Source organism: Equus caballus, chromosome 1, assembly GCF_041296265.1.
Source record: "Equus caballus isolate H_3958 breed thoroughbred chromosome 1, TB-T2T, whole genome shotgun sequence".
Lineage (NCBI taxonomy): Eukaryota > Metazoa > Chordata > Mammalia > Perissodactyla > Equidae > Equus > Equus caballus.
The window spans coordinates 128216324-128234993 of record NC_091684.1 but is presented as its reverse complement, the minus strand read 5'-3'; positions in this window follow the sequence as shown (position 1 = coordinate 128234993).

The following is an 18670-nucleotide window of genomic DNA, read 5'->3' as shown; positions in this document are numbered from 1 at the left end:
TTCTGATTCTAGATATCCCTAAATGAGTCTCAGGGGTTCCCTCAGGGGTCTATGGACCTCACTTTGAGAACTGTTGTTCTTAAGCAACTCTTAGACATCATATCATTCACCTGTAAGTAATTAATATGTATCCCTAACAAAGACTTAAAAAAAATAACACAAATATCACATATAACACAATTAATAACATTTTCCTATCATCTAATACTCAGTCTGTCCAAATTTCCCCTAATATCTCAAAAAATTTTTATTTTTGCAGTTCCTTTGTTTGAATCAGGATCCAAATTATGTCCACACGTTGCAGTTTTTGCTGTATCTCTAAAAAATCTATTTTAGAGTCCCTTCCTCCCTCCATTTTTATTCCGTATTTTTGTTGAAGTAACAGAATCATTTGTGCTATAAAATTTCCAGCATTCTGGATTTGGCTGATGGCATCCTTGTGGTATCATTTGTCATGTTTTTTGGTCTCCCATATTTCCTGTAAACAGCTTAGATCAAGAGCAGGGTTTCTCAACCCTACGGTGTTGATATTTTGGACCAGACAGTTCTTTGTGGAGGGAGCTGTCCTGTGCACAGGATGTTAGCAGCATCCCTAGCCTCTAAACACAGGGTGTTAGTAGCTTCCAACACTAACTCCCCCACCCCCACCAAGCCTTGACAACCAAAAATGTCTCCAGATGTTGTCAAATGTCCCCTGGAGGGCAAAGCACCCCTAGTTGAGAACCTCTGTTCTAGCCGTTCTAGAGACTAGACTGGATTCTGGTTCAGGTTTTATACTGGCAAGAATAAGCCATGGGTGATTCAGAGTATTTCTTTTTACATCTTATCAGGAGGCACACGGTATCTGATTGCCCCACTTTTAATGATGTTAAGATTGATCCATGTGTTCAAGCATTGTCAATCTAATCTAGCAACTTTAAATCTCTCCAACAATCCTCCTAAAAGTGTTAGCATTGTCTGTTGATTGCAGCCTACATCCATTATTTTATTAGGGATCGCTAAGTGGTGATTTTCTTTTTCTAATTCAATCATTTGCTTCTGTCTTTATTAGTCAGGATACCTTTCTAAAGAAGGATTTTCCCTGATTAACCATTTGGTTACCCTGAAATAACACCCATACGGAAGAAAGCATGATAAGTGTCTGATTTTTTCTCTTTATTTCCTAATTTGGCACTATAACCTGGAGCTCACTCCACAGCAGAACAGAAGTCTTCCTTATTCACCTTTGTTCAACAGCTTTATTGAAGCGTAGCTTAAATAGCATACAATACATCCAACGTAAGTGTACAATTCAGTGATTTTAGTAAATTTTTAGAGTTGTGCAACTATCACCGCTATCCATTTTAGACAATTTCCATCACTCCAAAAAGTTCCTTTGTGCCGATTAACAGTCATTCCTGCCAACCCCAGCCCTAGGCAACCACTCGTCTGCTTTTTGATTCTTTAAATTTGCTTTTTCTAAACATTTCATATAGTCAGAAGTCTAACTTCTTTCACTTAGTGTAATATTTTTGAGCTTTGTTCATGTTGTAGAATGTGTCAGTTACTTTGTTCATTTTAGTTGTCTAATTGTTTGCCACTGTAGGACTATACCACGTTTCGTTTAGTCATTCACCAGTTGATGGACATTTGGACTACTTCTAGTTTTTGGCTATTATGAATAACTCTGTGATGAACATTCGCATATGTGTCTTTGAATGGACATGTACTTTTATGTCTACTGGCTAAATTCCTAAAAATGGAACTGCTGGTCATCCTTACTCCTTTCTACAGCTGCATCAAACTCCATTGCATAGTTGTATCCCTGTTGTTGGACGTTTGTGTTGCTTCAGTTTTCCTTTTCACTATTACAAAAAGGAGCTACAATAAATAGCTTGTGCATATGTAATCTATTCCTTTTGCCAGTGTATCTGGTTGACAGATTCTTTGATGTGGGTTTGTTGGGTCAAGTGGCAATGACATATGCAGCTTGGATAGATATTACCAAATTCCTCTCCATAGGTGTTGTGTCATTTTGCATTCCCACCAGCAATCTATGAGCATGGTTTTTCCACAATCTTGCTATCAGTATATATTATTCAACTTTTGTATTTTCATGATATATAATAGGTAAGAGATGGTATCTCAGTGTAGTTTTAATTAGGAACGCTCTCTTTTCTGATGTGCCATTTCATTTGTTTGTTTATTTATTCATTCATCCATCCCATACCACAAAGTGATAGCACCCCATAGGTTGCTCTTATTGCTGCTATTACTGTCATAAGTGCCAAGTGGAGCTCCTAATGAGGCAGGAAATATTCTTGACACCTTGGAGCTTACATTCTGATGAGGAAAGACGAACAATATCGTTAATAAGTAAGAAAATGTTCACATAGTGGTAAGCGTTCTGACAAGAACTGAAAGAGGGTGGTGTGAGACATCGATGGATGACATCCATTCATGCATTTGCTGAGGCACACCCACAAGGTGCCAGGCACGGGGTGAAGTGCTGGGGCTTTCTTGGCCCAGGTGTAGCCAGAGTCTTTTGTAAAGATGATGGGAGTAAGTGTGTGGGCTCCAATAGGTCATATAGAGCTGTGGGTACAAACTGATACTCAGGTACTGGGCCCTGGGAACACAGAAAGGATGAGGCGTGGTCTCCGTGCGCAGTCTAGTGGGAGAGAAAGACATGACATCAAGCCATACGGTAAGAGTGCAAGCCTAATAGTGCAGTGGGAGCATAGGCAAAGGCATTCTGGAGCATTCCTCAGCCTGGTTGAGGGTCATAAAAGGCCACACAGGGCCCCAGAAGCCTTGCAGGGAGAGGGCATGTCAGGCTGTCCCAGGGACAGAGCACCACACTCAGGGTGAAACTGTGAGGTAGTGGGAGTCTCTTTGGAACAAACTTCTTTTCGTCCTCCAATTTGCCCACCTGTGCAATATCTGGGGCCTGGTGGCATGTGATCTTGGGCACTTTATTTCTCTTGTCTACATCTGTGGTAGGCAGAATAATGGCCTCCAAATATGTCCATATCCTAAACCTTGAAACCTGTGAAATATGTTACCTTACACGGCAAAAGGCACTCTGCAGATGCGATTAAGTTAAGGATCTGGAGAGGGGGAGATTATCCTCCATTATCTGAGTGGGCTCGATGCAATTAGAAGGGTCCTCATGAGGGAAGCAGGCAACCAAGAGGGTCAGAATGAGAGAAGCAAAGGTCCGAGTGATGCAGCCGTGAGCCAAAGAGTATGGTAGCCTGTAGAAGTTGGAGAAGGCAAGGATCTTGCTTCTCTCTGGAGCCTCCAGAAGGAATACAGCCCTGCTGACACCTGATTTCAGCCCTGTGAGACCCGTTTCTAACTTTTGACCTGCACAACTTGCAAGACAATAAATTTGTGTTGTTTTAAGCCACTAAATTTGCGATAATTTGTTATAGCAGCCCTAGGAAACTCATACAACCCCTCAGTTTCCTTATCCTCGGAATGGGGATGATGATAGTTCCTGCTTCGTAGAGGTGCTGTGAGGACGAAACGGTGTATGCAGGCTGCTCAACAGGGCTCCCAGCTCAGTAAAGCTTTGCTGCTTTTATTCCCACTCAGCTCGGCCTCGGGGCCTGGCTCTCATCTTGTTGCCAACTAGTGCCCCAAGGCCTCTATCTTCGCCTTCATCTCCCTCCTCATCCCTTAAATCTGTGCGACATGAGGGCTTTAATAAATGGCCTTCAGAGCCAGCAGCCTTCTGAGTAGAGCCACTGACCTGATTTCACAGCTGAGGACACTGAGGCTCAGAAGGAAGTGAACTGCCTGAGGTCACACACAAGGAAGGACAGAACCAGGGCCCAATGGATAAGGTTTTACGTGTTCTGACAGGAAACTAAAGCTTACTGTGAAAAGACACAAACGAGAAAGGGACTCAGACCCAATTCCTGATGTGGCCACTCATCCGTTGTGTGACCTTCCCCCCCCCCGCCAACAATTTAGGCCTCAGTTTCCTTTTGGGTAACATAGGGGCAAGAACAGATGATCCCTGAGGCCCTTTCAGTTCTAAATTTCTATAAATTGAGACAAAGAATGGCTCTCTGGGGTAGGACCTAAGGGTGTTGGGGGAGATATTTGGAGTGATGAGTTCTGCTAAAGTGTAGACACAGCTGCTTCCTGGTGAGGCCAACTGAGCTGCTTAGAAAGGTGTAGACACTTGATGACAAGGCCTGGAATAGCAGATGTGCAAGAATCCAAATGTCCATGTGGTTCACTTTTCAAGGGAACATGGGAGAATACAGCTTATCAGCTGTTGCTCTGGGGTCTTTACAATGAAGCATTATTTTAGGAAAGAGACTTCAAGATCTGTAAACACCAAACGGGTACGTTAGGGTAAACTTTTTCTTTCATCAGACTTGAGGTAATGAGAACTCAGTGCCTGTTCATATCTCTTCTCATTCAGTGACACATCGAGCAGGCCCCACTTTAAATTTATTTCAAAAGTAATTTGAATTTGTCTTTAATTAGCAAATGCATGTTCATTGTAGGAAAAAATTCTATGGAAAATACAGAGGAATAAAAACTAAAAATCATCCGTAATACTATCATATGGATATAGCCATTGTAATTTCCAGAATTTTATACGCACAAACACACACTTTTTACACAGACACACACACACGTATCATACATGTCTTCCCTTGTTACGTATTTCTATAACATTGGGTTTAATGGCTTCCTAGAATTCAACTTTAAGGAAGCCATAGTTTATTCAACCTATCCCTGACTGTTAGGCATTTAGAATACAAGGAACATCCTTGTACATATTTCTCTGTATTCTCACTTAATTAGTTCTTTAGGTTACATTCTTCAAATGAAATTACTGGGTCAAAGAGCATGCATATTTCAATGGCTAAACACGCACACACACATGCACACACACGCACACGCATGCGCGTGCATGTTTCTGCACTGAGGTCGAGAAGCGTGTTCCGCTCGCTGCTTCCTGCAGTGGTCTGCCAGTGTCCGCTCATCGCCCCTTCGCTCACATTAATGATTAGCACTGAAATTTTAAATTTTGCTAATCTCTTGGGGAAGAACTTGGGCTCATTGTTTTAATATTCATTCTTTGATCACTAGTAGAGTTAAATTTGATTCACACGTTTATTGTTCATTTGCACTTTTTTCGTGACTTGTCCATATCCTTTGTCCATTTTTCTATTAAAGTGTTCATCTTTTTCTTAGTCAACCATTTGTCATATAAGTTGTGAATGCTTCTTCTAGCTCATCATTTTTCTTTTTACTTTGTTTACGGTATCTTTACTCCAAGATCGATCGATCAATCATTTCTTTTATGGCATCTAACTTTCATTTTATGCTTAAAAGTCCTTCTTATAAAATTTTCTCTACTATTTTCTTGGCCCACATTTATGGTTTATTTTACAATGTAAATTTTAACCTATGTAGAATTTGTTGGTGTAAGAAATGAAGAATTAATTCATTCCCCCAAGTGACTTATTTGTTTTTTAGACATCCATTCCATCACCAATGGTTTGAAATTACATATTCATCATGAATTGACTTTCTATGCATAGTTGGCTTTATCATTCATTAATCTATATCTTTTCCTGCAATATATTACTTCTAATTATCTGTACACTAAATTTCTAGGACAAAAATGTACTAGAACTCTCCCTCTGCCTTTCAAATTATCTTCCTTTTCAACATTTTACATATTTTTCTGAACAAAGTTTGGCATCATTTAGCTAAGTTTCAAAACACTGACCTTTGAGACTTTGATTGTGATTCTAAATTAACTCTGAGGGTGTTGACATCCTTACAGCATTAAGGCTTCTAATTCAAGCACACCTATGTCCTTTGATTTATCCAAATATTCTTTTCTGCACTTCAGTAGTGATTGTGATTTTTCTCAGTGTGATACCATACAAAGATACCGGCTCTTTGTCCCTGGGTCCTGGCACAGAACTCCTAAAACCCTTGGAATTTCCTGAGTAAAAAGAGTGCTAGGAATGTCCTTTGTCCTAATTAAGCACCTCTTGGTGGGCCCCTAGATAACTCCAGGCTGGGGCTAGTCTCCAGAAAATGGGTCTCACTAACCGAGTCTAGTACATCACACTGTACTGACCTTCTGTCTGACATATTGCAGAGTTTCTTAAAGTGAGTTTTCCAGAAACTCTGCATCAGAATAACCTGGGATATTGCTTGTTAAAAAGTTAATTCCTGGACCCTGCACAGGATACATAGAGTCAGAATATTTGGGTACAGCAAGTGACATTTTCGGTAAGCTGCCCAGGTTATTCCTGTGTACACAAAGCTTGAGTGTGACTTTGCTAAGTTGTCAGTTCTCAAAGTGTGGTCCCTGCATCAGCATCACCTGGGAACTTGTTAGAAACGCAAGTTCTCAGGCCTCACCCACGCTTCCTGAATAGGAACTCTGGGGGTGGGCTGGGTACTCCATTTTTGAGAGGGCTCCCGGGGATTCTGATGCACACTCAAGTGTGAGAACTGTTGGATAAAGGCAAGGGTCCTCAACCGAGGCTGTACATTGGAATCACATTAGAGAACTCCCAAGGAGCTCTAAAAATTCCCACTGCTCAGGCCCCAGCGCCCGAGGATCCTGGTTTAAGTGATCTGAGGTGGAGCCCAGGCAATTGTAAGCTCCTCAGATGATTGTAACATACAGCCAGCAATGACAACTACTGGTCTAGGATAGGGGTTCTCTGGGGCAATTTTGCATCCTGTGGGATGCTTGACAAAGTTTGGAGACATTACTGGTTGTCACATTGGGGGGGTGCTACTGTCATCTAGTGGGGAGAGGCTAGGGATGCTGCTAAACATCCTACAGGGCACAGGACAGCCCCCACACACCTGTGCTGAAATGTCAATAGGGCCGAGATTGAGACACTCTGGTCTAGGGCAACAGTCACATGCAAGAATCTCAGCTCCTAGACTTAGCCAAACAAAAGCTATATATTTGCTGAGCATTACTTCATTCTCAGAAACAAAAGACACTACATAGAGCTAAATCATCCCCACCTGCATGACAGCAAATACTGATATGCTTACATACTAACATTCATAAAAAGGCATCCCCAGTAGATATGTAGACACATGCAGAAAGATAGATGTACATGTTTGTCCACATACATGTCAACACATATTTACACACACAGCCATACACCCCACAGTGACTCTCAATCATTAAAGCATGCACACCCACACACTCACACACCGAGAACCCCATTCATTAAACTCCAAGGGTCTCAGGGTCACCCAAAGTTCTCATACCTGTCTTCGGAGGTCTAGGGGTTGGGCCTGACACAGTGGAAACCCCATATGCCGAGGTCACGACTGCATATCCTTGGGGTGCTAACCAATCAGGTAGGGTGGAAGGAGAGCCTCTACTGCTCACAGGGCTCAGAAGCAGCACAGGGGAACAGTGAGAAGGGACTCAGAGTCGCAGGCACTGCAGGAACCTGAGAAGGATGAGGGCAGGGAGAAGGAAAGGAGCCAAACTGAGGCCCAGAGAGCTCAGGGAGGAGAGAGGGAGAGAGGGAGGACAGAGGAGAGGGTGGACCTGGGCTAAGGCACCTGATGGAACACATCATCGCTGTCAGCTTCTGTTGTCTCCTCAGCTCCTACTCAGATTCAGGCAGAAAGAAGACTTACTAAGGGCCCACTCGACACTTCTTTAGACACTTCCATACATATCCTAAAAGACTAGTGGAAAGAGCTTGGGTTTTTGGAGACAAGTAGACCAGGTCTGAATCCCATGTCTGCCACTTGCTGGCTGTGTAATCACAGGCAAGTTTCCCAAACTCTCTGATCCTCGGGTCTCTTATGTGAAAAGTGGGGATCATGATACCTACTCTGAATGGTTTTGTAAAGATTAAATTGCATGTTATGCATAAGCTTTTTTATAAAGTGCTTGCCATAGAGAAAGTCTTTAAGAGTACTAGATCCTTTCTGGTGCCCTTCATCTACTCCAGCTACTTTATGTTAATTCACGCATGTCTGTTTCCTAGAAGGAAAGCCTTTGCATGCATTGTTGAATTGAAAAACATTTCAATTCAATGTTTGATTGCGTTAAAGGATATGACCATTTTGATGATCTTTCATATTATTGTCAATTGCCATTTCTGAATATTTTTTCCAGTGGACATCTCTAAAAGACATGAAAAAAACTTTATGAAGATATTCATTTCAGTGTTATTTATAAACAACCTAATTATACAATAGAAGGATAATCACTAACTTAATCCTTTTAGGAATAAGGCAGCATGTAGACAAATAAGCACTTAATGCTTAAGCCATGTATGAATGATACTACTTCTTGATAGATCATTGATCAGCCATTGAAATAATAAAAACAAAGACTAAGTAGTAAAATTGAAAACTCTACCTGACCAAATGAAAAGAAAACTTGAAATTGTTTCTCAACAATTATTATAATGTTCTACAGTGTTCATTGACCTCCACTTTCCAGGGACACTGGGATTTGGGGCCTACGTGAAAGAACATGTCTGGGCTCAGAGCCGGAGATGGCCACTTGGACACTGTCCCCAAGGCACAAGTTAATAAGAAAATGTCCCGTGTCATGCTCCTTGTCTGGGCTGGTCAGCCCGATGGGCACCTGACCAGACTATAGAAACATCCCATCTGTGGGAACAAAAAGATAAAGACATCCCATCCATGGGAACAAGAAGAAATAACTCAAAGTCTCCAAATGTCTGAAACCCTGAGTCAGAACCCAGAGAAACTTTAGGATAAAAGGGAGGCACAGCATAGAACAATTGGGAGTCTCACTGAGGAGATGACACTTTGTCTCAGATCCTGACAATCTGCCCCCACTGCTGTACAAAACTATTGGGACTTTCCCAGCTGATTGTGGTGTGGATGTTGTAAGCACCGATTTGTTGTTTGCTTCCCCGCTCCTTGTTCTGTCCCCCTTTATCAATAAACTCTGATTGCTTAAACAACCAAGTAGCCTTGGTGGTACCTGTCATTCCTTGCCCTTTGGTGGCTGCTGACATTTTATTTTATTTATTTATTTATTTTATTATTTTATTATTTTTGAGATTAGCCCTGAGCTAACATCTGCTGCCAATCCTCTTCTTTTTGCTGAGGAAGACTGGCCCTGAGGTAACATCTGTGCCCATCTTCCTCTACTTTATATGTGGGACGCCTGCCACAGCATGGAGTGCCCAGCGGTGCCATGTCGGCACCCGGATCCGAACCAGCGAACCCTGGGCCGCCGAAGTGGAACCGGCACAGTTAACCGCATTGCCAGGAGGCCGGCCCCTAAACACAACTTTAGACAACACTTTAAAGTGAAGTTTGGCAAACTTTTTCTGTAAAGGGCCTGAGAGTAAATATTCTAGCCTTTGCAGGCCACATGGTCTCTGTCACAGCTACTCAAGTCTGCTGATGCAGTGCACAAGCAGCCATCGACGATACCGGATGGAGGAGCATGGCTGTGTTCTGATAGAATTTCGTTTACAAAAACAGATTGCAGGCTGGATTTAGCCCGTGGGCCGGTTTGCCAACCTCTACTTCAAAGTGAAAATAATTGTATTGTAAATATATGAGAATATTTTTCTTTGTAAATTTCCTTTTGCAGCTTTACTATATGATTATCTTTTAAAATCTTAAGAAAAAGATGGGCATATAATATAAAAATGGGCAAAAATCCTGACTTAATGATTCACGGAAGGAATACCAGATAATGTAATCATATGAAAATGAAATATTCACCACTTTTCAAATATAAAATGGAACTTTTTTAAACTCTAAAATACTTAGTGCTTACAGAAGTATAGCGAGATAAACATGCTATTACAGTCCCAGTTGGAAAGTAAATTGGCACCCCCTCGCTGGTCAGAAAATTGTTAATATGCCAAAAGTCTTCCAATTGTTCAAGGTCAATAACCCCCATTACCTGTCATTGAGTAATAATTGCAGCTATGGAAAGATTTCTGTTTATTACAGAAAAACAAAAGTAAGCAACCTAAGTATCCAACAATAGGGGAATGGCTCATTAATTATGATGGAATGATAGAATTATGATTCCATATGATGGAATAAAATATATCATTAAAATAATATTTTAATCAAGAATAGGCAGAAAACATAAGTAACGAGGGGTGATTAATCCTACCAAATATTACAACGAAATGTAAAATTAGAATAATTAAATTAATGTGGAACATGTAAGACAGAGCAATGGAAAAGGATAAAAAGTTCAGAAATAAACCTCAAAGCATGTGGGAGTTTATTATATCTTATAGGTGGCATTTCTTATCAGGGAGAAAAACGTATTCCTTATTCAGTAAACAGTGTTGGGACATCTAGGCAGCCATTTAGAAAGAAAGACTGGATTCTTACCTCACACTTTCCTCCAAATTGATTCTATATCAAAGATTCAAATGAAATAAAACTATAAACGTACCTTAAAAAACAAGGGAGTTAAAAAAACTCAGAGAGGAAGGCCTTTTGTAGTATGACAGATGCCATAAACAATACAACTATAAGGTAGTATTTTTCTTAAAAATTCTTTTCAATCATACTCAATTAGATATAAATTTTCAAAAGTTTGATAACATACTATGTTGGGAAGGGTGTGGGAAAGCAGGTCCTCTTAGACGTCACCGTAGTATGGAAATTTGGCAATATCTAGCTAAAAAGACCCACATCCTCTTTGATTCAGCAATAATTTCACTTCCAGATATTTATTTTATAAATATAATTGCACATTTAATTGAAATATATACAAGGTCCTTATCCTTTTCCAAGATAGCTTGTCATAGCAAAAGATTGGAAACGAAACTTAAATGTCCATCAACAGGGGACTTGTTAAAAACAATATTATACAGATTACATATATTCATGCAATGGAAAACTATGAAAATTATACAACTGTATAAAGAATGACAATACTCTAACCTTATTAATATGAAATATTGCAAGGTATCTGGTTAAGTGGAAAAAGGCATGGTGGAAACTTGTGTGTATATTATGCTAAAATATTATGGAGGAGAAAAAGAAAATGTATACCTATAAATGTGTAGACTGTTTCTGGAAGCATATATGAGAAACTTGTGAAAGAGGACATACCCAGGGAGGAGAGATGGGTGGTGAGGCAGAAGAGAGGGAAATAAACTTAATTTTCCTTATATTCTCTTTGTACTTTCTTTGAATTTATAATACAGCGTTACCTATTTGAAATTTAGATTTTCTAGTAATATTTAATGACATAGGGAAATATTTTTCTCAGCTGCATCCCCTACTTCTCCACCTGGATGGCTAAGAATTATCTAAAACTTAACCTGTTCAAAATGGAACTCCACATGTGCTCTCTCTGCCATTTTCCTCGCATCACGTTAATGGCATCTCTGTTCTTACTATTGTTCAGGCCAAAAATCGTGGAGTTATCCTTGGCTTCTCTCTTTCTCTCATATCCCACATCCAGTTCAGCCACACTGGCTTTCTTGCTATTCCTAGAAAATGCCAAGCCCAATCCAGTCTCAAGGCCTTTGCACTGGCTGTGCTCTCCTGCCTAGAGGGCTCCCCCGAAACCTGCATGCTTCACCCCCTCTTCTCATCCAAGTCTTTGTTCATATATCACCCCACAGAGAAGTAACGAGCCCTCTACCCAGCACTCCTGACCCACTTCCACTTTGCTCAAAAAAATTAAAGGTGGGGCCAGCCCTGTGGCCGAGTGGTTAAGTTCACGCTCTGCTTTCACCAAAAACCCAGGGTTTTGCCAGTTCCCATCCTGGGTGCGGACATGGCACCACTCATCAGGCCAGGCTGAGGCATCGTCCCACAGAGCACAACCAGAAGGACCTACGACTAGAATATACAGCTATTTACTGGGGGACTTTGGGGAGAAGAAAAGAAAATGAGGAAGATTGGCAACAGATATTAGCTCAGGGCCACTCTTTAAAAAAAAAAAATTAAAGAGTATCCGTGACTTTTTAGCATAATATACGATTTACTTCCTTTTATATTTATCTGTCTCTTCCCACTTGACTAGGCTTCATGAGGTCATTCATTTTTGTCTGCTTTTTTCATTGTTGTTTCCTTAGTGAGTTCTGGCACATAATAAGCCCATGATAACTATTTGCTGAATGAATGAATGAATATAATGTAAAGTTTACAGATCACAATATAAAACTGCGCCTATAGTATAATTGTAATTTTGTAAAAAATGTATGTAAAATACTTAGAGATTTTTTCTAAAAAAGTTACATTATGGACATTTGCAGTATTTTTTCTCCCCTTGCCCATGAAAGAATATTCTATCACTGATTGCTTGGCTGCTTCTCCTCCTCCAGCTTCCAGGGGAAGGAATGTATCTGCTAGCTCAGATTCTTCCAAGCTAGCGAGTAGAAAGAAAAGGTGAACTGCGAGGAGAGAAACAAGTTTAACTAATTTAATATTCGGAAGAGGAGCAGAGTCTCTCAGAGGAAGAAGACAAACTTGAGAAAGGGGGAGGAGGGGAAAAAGGGAGGGAGACATCTTGACGCCGGGGTTTATGATAGATTTTTGGTGGAAGTTGAGAGTGAGGGGCTCAGAGAGCTTTGTGGAAGCGGCAGAGCACGGGAGGCATCAAGAGAATGGGAGCGGGAAAGGAACTTTAACAAGTATTTCTAGGGATTCTAAATTGGATTCCCTTTGATTTTAAGAATCTCCAGTGAAGATCTCAAGTGCTTTTGATTACTTTCGGATAGCGACTTTTTTTAAACATAACTGTGCTAGGACTCGACCACATGGATTCCTGACTGTTTTGTGGGCGAAAGAAATATATGGCGATACTGTAAACGGTTTGTGCAGGGTTGTTGTGGTTTAACGTGATATTTTAATTTTCTTTATGTTTTTCCGTACTTTTCACAGTTCTTTACTATTAAACCTATGCCTTTTATAATAAAAAAGAACATGCTTTAACATTTTTGTTTTTCCTTACTCCTTTCAAGAGTCTCTGCAGAGCAGCCAGGAGCTGCCCGGGGCGCCCATCCTGTGCTGGCCTATTTTAGGCAGCCTCCTGGGCCAGGAAGGGGAGCGGCCCTGCTGCAGCCAGGGTCTCCTCAAGGCCACTGCTCAGACCTCTTCCCTCGACTCTCACACGATCCTCCCTCCTGCTGGCTCCGTTCTGTGCTTGCCTCAGCTCCCCGGGACCCTCAGCAGCTGGCTGCATCGGGTCAGATCCCTTAGCCCAGAGCTAAGTCTGGCCCTTTGGACTGGTAACTGCAGCTGGATCTACTCTCGTTTCTCCCTAAAATGAGGGTTTGGCTAATAGCTATATCCATTTGACTCATGTACACGGAGACTTTGTGTTTTAAATTTTAAATTTTATAAAATTCCATCATTATACTCAGCTGAGGCTACTCTTGCAGATCATAGGAGAGATGGCTTTGGACGCCACCTAGGCTGAGCAGTTGTTCTGGTTTGCCCAGGACTGAGAGGGTTCTCGGGCCCTGGGCATTTTCAGGGCTGAAACTGTCAAAGTCCCTGGCAAATTGGGATAAGTTGGTCACTCCTGTCATTACAGACACTGACGGACGTTAATGCCACTGTCTTGGTCAACTTCTGAGTTTAGCTGTGAGAAGGGCACCAGCCTCCGTCTCTCTCCAAAACAGGTGAACAACATGCTCATTTCTCGCCTGGGTCACGGCAGGAATCAGATAAAAATGCGGGAACTTTCTTCCACATCTGTTCCTCTAAAGGGAGTGACAAACATGTTCAGAGCAGGACAAGGGGCCCTGGAGAAAACTGACACAGCTGGCTCCGTCCCTGCCCCCACCACCAGCAGAGAAACACAGCTCAAAGGACACCTGGCAGAGGGGCTCCAAAGCGTCTCCTGCTCAGATGCAGCCCCTGGTGCAAGCCCACACAGCACTGCCTGGGGCGCCTGCAAACAAGAGCTGCACCTCCACAAACAGGTCAGCTCAGTGGTCCTAGTTCCTGGAAATTTGCATATGATGAATCTCCATCGGGAGATGAGAAGAGTTTTTAGACAAAATTATTTAAAAACACGAGGTTCTCACAGGACCTAAAAGCACACGCTCACAGCTTCTAACTAGGTTAGCTAAACAAGGATGCTCCTTGGAGGGAACTGCCAGCATGGACTCTATTTTAGGCATTTCAGAGGCACATTGGTGATCATGACTTATACTGGATAGAGTGGCTATTTAGGGACATTTATTTTTGCTGAAATATTTGCTGAATATTTTTATAAAGTACTTCAAATCTGAAAAGGTAAAAATTTCCGTAGGAGCCTTTAGAAGAGGGTGGGAAGGAAGATAGTGACCATAACACTGGAGCATTTGTGTTGCAATGAGACCTTTGATACGATCTCTTTAGAGTGAAGTGAAAAAGAGCCAGAGCAGAGAGGGCAGCACAAATTTGGCATAAAATGAATACTGTGAGCTTGCTGTCTCTGCTGGTTTTCCCAGCGCTTTAGTTTTCCCAAAAGGACAGGATAATATGAAAGAAGTTCCAAGGGGGTTATGATTCCTTCTTGGGAGGAAACGGGCTTTTGGGAATGGTGGATGCATTTAGGTCTTGGGACTCAGGCAGCCTGCTGAGGATGGTTTCCAGCCACCCAGACCACTGGCATTGTGCTACCTCCAGGTGCAGTCACTTTCACCCCTGCTTCTCAGAAAGAGTCTGTCTCAGCAACCTCGGCGGTCAACAGGGACATTCTGATTAGGGAGTCATGGAGGAAATGTGGTAGATCTGAGACCCTTAGCCCTGGTTCCACATTAAAATCATCAGGAGAGCTTTTAAAACCATCCCTGCTTGGGCTCTGTTCCTCTCAATTAAACAACTTCTGAGGGTGGTACCCAGGTATGGGAAGTACTTTTTTTTTAATACCCCAGGTGATTCTAGTGGACAAGCTGTGTCAGAACCACCACAGTAATTCAGCGTGCTTCAAACTTTAGTGTGCATGTGAATTACCTGGAGAGTTTATTTTCCGGATTCAGCAAGTCTGGGAGGGGCCTGTGATTTTGCATTTCTAACAAGCTCCCAGGTGATGCTGCAGCTGCTGGTGCCACACTTTGAGTAGCAAGATGTAGAGTAGAGCATACTGGACTAATTGCTGGGAACCAGAGGGTTTCCTTAACGGTCAACATCTTACCTTAGGTTTACTAAGACTGCAGTTTCTCTGTGCGTACAAAATATGAATTAGACCAAGTCATTGCAAAGGCCTCTTCAAGCTGAGCTGCTCTATGATTTCAGGGGTGTCAGACAGCAGTATGCTGGAGCTGGGTTGTACCAGCTCATGAAAACTGATTGTTAAATTTTCTAGAATTTTGTAAGCTTGTTGTCAAATACAACCCTTACTAAAAATTGTTATACAAACTTACAATTAAACAACTTCTATTAAAAATGAAGGTAGTAGATACTCAAAATTCATCAGTTCCTAATTACTTAATACTTTTCACTATTCTCTATGTTCTTGAGGTTATTTGGTTCTATTGTGTCTATGTGGTGGAAATACTGCAAAATGGTTTGCATCCCTTCCCAGCTCTGCACTCAGTGACAGCCTGTTGGGAGCTTGAAATCAGCCATGATGGAAGAATCTACACTACAGAGTCAGCAAGTGTAACCAATAAGGGCTTGATTTATTGCTTTAATGATCGTCTACACTTAAGAAAGTACATATGGAGAAAAATTATAATGATGCAGACTAAACTTAAAGTCAGTGCTAAAACTAAGCAGGTTTTAGTGTAATGAATGTAATTGGTACGAGGGTGAGAAATAGTGTAACAGTAGATCACATATCTGATGTGATGACAGTAAATTTATTGAGAAAAAGAGTTTGTGGATTGAGATGCAAGTCCATTTGTCAAACCACGGTTAAATTGCATTCATAGGTTGACTAGGGATACAAGAGTTTGCCGCAAATAAATGAAACTATTCTGTGAGAATCAATTGATTGCATGGAATTTACCAAAAAAAAAAAGCTATTGTATATTTTATTATTATTTGTAAACAGTGTACTACACATCATTTATATCAGTCAAGTTTAGGATAAACTTTTATATATGTGTGTGTATAATATACATATGTGTATACACACATATATATACATATACATCCATTTTTCCCACCAGAAAACCAGTGGCATTTACCAGCATACCACTAGATGCAAAGATACTGGTTTTCCAAAATATCTTCCCAAGTTACTTCCCAGGTGACGATACCTTTGAACTCATAATTAAAGGTAAGTTTTGAGAGGCAAAAATCCCTGAGATTCTGGTCCCAAATTCCCACCAAGGTGTTTAGGGTTGATGCCACAGCCTTTGTGACGATATATATCTGTATATACATAAATATATAAAAACGTATGCATCCTCACTGGGTATCAACTTATGTGTGAGGTACCAACTTACATCAATATTACTGCTTTACCTAGGCTAGTGTCCAACTTTTTGAGGGGTTTCAGGAAGGTCTCACTGCTTAGGAAGCCATGTGCCATGATGGTACCCCATGATGGCTGCTTTGAAGGATAATGTCCCTTGGGTGACTTATTCCCATTACTGACTACACGAATCAGAATGGCTAATCCAAGCCATCATGCTAAGTGTTCCCATGCTTATAGAATAGACCTGAAGAGATAAAAGGAACCTAGGAGTTACTGTCAGAAAATACTTTTTGTACTTCTGGAAATCTCATGCAAATAAATAAGCTGTGAGCATCATGGGGACAGAATCATCAGTAAACTGTCTCAGGTGGTTGAACTCAGATAGCTTATGGTCAAGTGTTTGTAGATTGTCTTTTTCTGCTTGGGCTGCCATAAAATACCATAGACTGGGGGGCTTAAACAATGAAAATTTATTTCTCACGGTTCTGGAGACTGGGACATCTGAGATCAAGATGCTAATGGATTTGGTTCCTGGTGAGAGCTCTCTTCCTGGTTTGCAGATGGCCATTTTCATGCTGTGTCCTCACATGGCAGAGAAGCAGAAAACAAGCCCTCTCATTTCTCTTCTTATAAGGGTACTACTCCAGTCATGAGGGCTCCACCCTCATGACCTCATCTAACCCTAATTACCTCCCAAAGGCTCCACCTCCAAATACCATCACATTAGGGGTTAGGACATCAACATACGAATGGGGGTCACAATTCAGTCCATAGCATAGATTTAGCCCTGGGGGCTTATGGCCAAAGAGACATAGGCTTCTCTATGGAGGTCTACACTGCTGTAGTCACTAATCACCTTGAAAAAGACTGGGGTTCTACCCCAGACTGTTCCTGATGACTTTTAAAACAACATGAGATTTTTTCACTGGAAATATGGAGTTCAAATTTATTTTCAGCAATAAGAAGATTGTTTAATAGTATCATAATGATCAGAAAAGAAACAGTATTTGATCAAAAATGTAATCTTTAGAATATAAGATGATCTAAAATTAATCTGAAAGAGCAAATCCATGGTAAAATTCAAGAAGTTTAAGAAAAGGAGTTTAAGGAGAAATCTGTCCTATTTCATTTGAAACTGTAATATAAGCTTCTAATAATCAGAATGAGGTGACATAAGTATAGAGGGAAAGACAGATCAATAGAATAGAATGAGAAGCTCACAGAGAAATTCAAGTTTTTATGTCAATTTACCATATGACGAAGGTGATATTCAAAAACAATAGTGAAAAGGTGGATTCTTCAAAAATTTTATTGGGATAATTAGTTTGTCATTGGGAATGCAATTAATCTTAATGCACATCTGTTAATTGCACAAATTAAATACCAGATGGAGCAAAAATCTAACTGTAAAATATCAAACCCTAAGAGTGTCAAGAGAAGGCAGGGATTTTTAAATAACATTCAGGTCAGAAAATTTCCAAGCATGACACCTTAAAGGCAAGAATTTCAAAGGAAAATATAGATAGATCTGGACAACTTAAAAATTAAAACCTTATTGGGGTCGGCCTGGTGGCGCAGCAGTTAAGTTCACATGTTCTGCTTTGGCGGCCCGGGGTTTGCCAGTTAGGATCCCAGGTGCAGACATGGCACCACTGTCAGGCCATGCTGTGGCAGGCGTCCCACATATAAAGTGGAGGAAGATGGGCACAATGTTAGCTCAGGGCCAGTCTTCCTCAGTAAAAAAAAGGAGGATTGGCAGCAGATGTTAGCTCAGGGCTAATCTTCCTCAAAAAATTTTTTTCTATTATTACTAAAGTGTCATTTTTTTCCAAAAAGTTATTTTCAGTTTGAAGACCAAAAAAGAGGGATTTAACAAAGCTGTGCCCTGAGGATAATTAATGTCCCCAAATGAATTCAATTGTATACAAAGTAAAACAGAATTAAGTATGTATTCAACTTAAAAAGCTACGAAACAAGCAGCGAAAGAAACAAGGAAAATAGGACTATGGAATTAATAGAGATGAAAGTAAAACATAATGAATCAAAAATAGAAAAATGTGGGGCCAGCCTGGTGGCGTAGTGGTTAAGATCACACGCTCTGCTTCTGCAGCCCGGGGTTCACAGGTTCAGATCCCGGGTGTAGACCTAGCGTGGCTACTCATCAAGCCACGCTGTGGCGGTGTGGAAGAAGCGGAGGAAGGTTGGCACAGATGTTATCTCAGCGACAATCTTCCTCAAGCAAAAAGAGGAAGATTGGCAACAGATGTTCACTCAGGGCCAATCTTCCTCACAAAAATAAAAATAAAAAAAGAAAAATGCTAC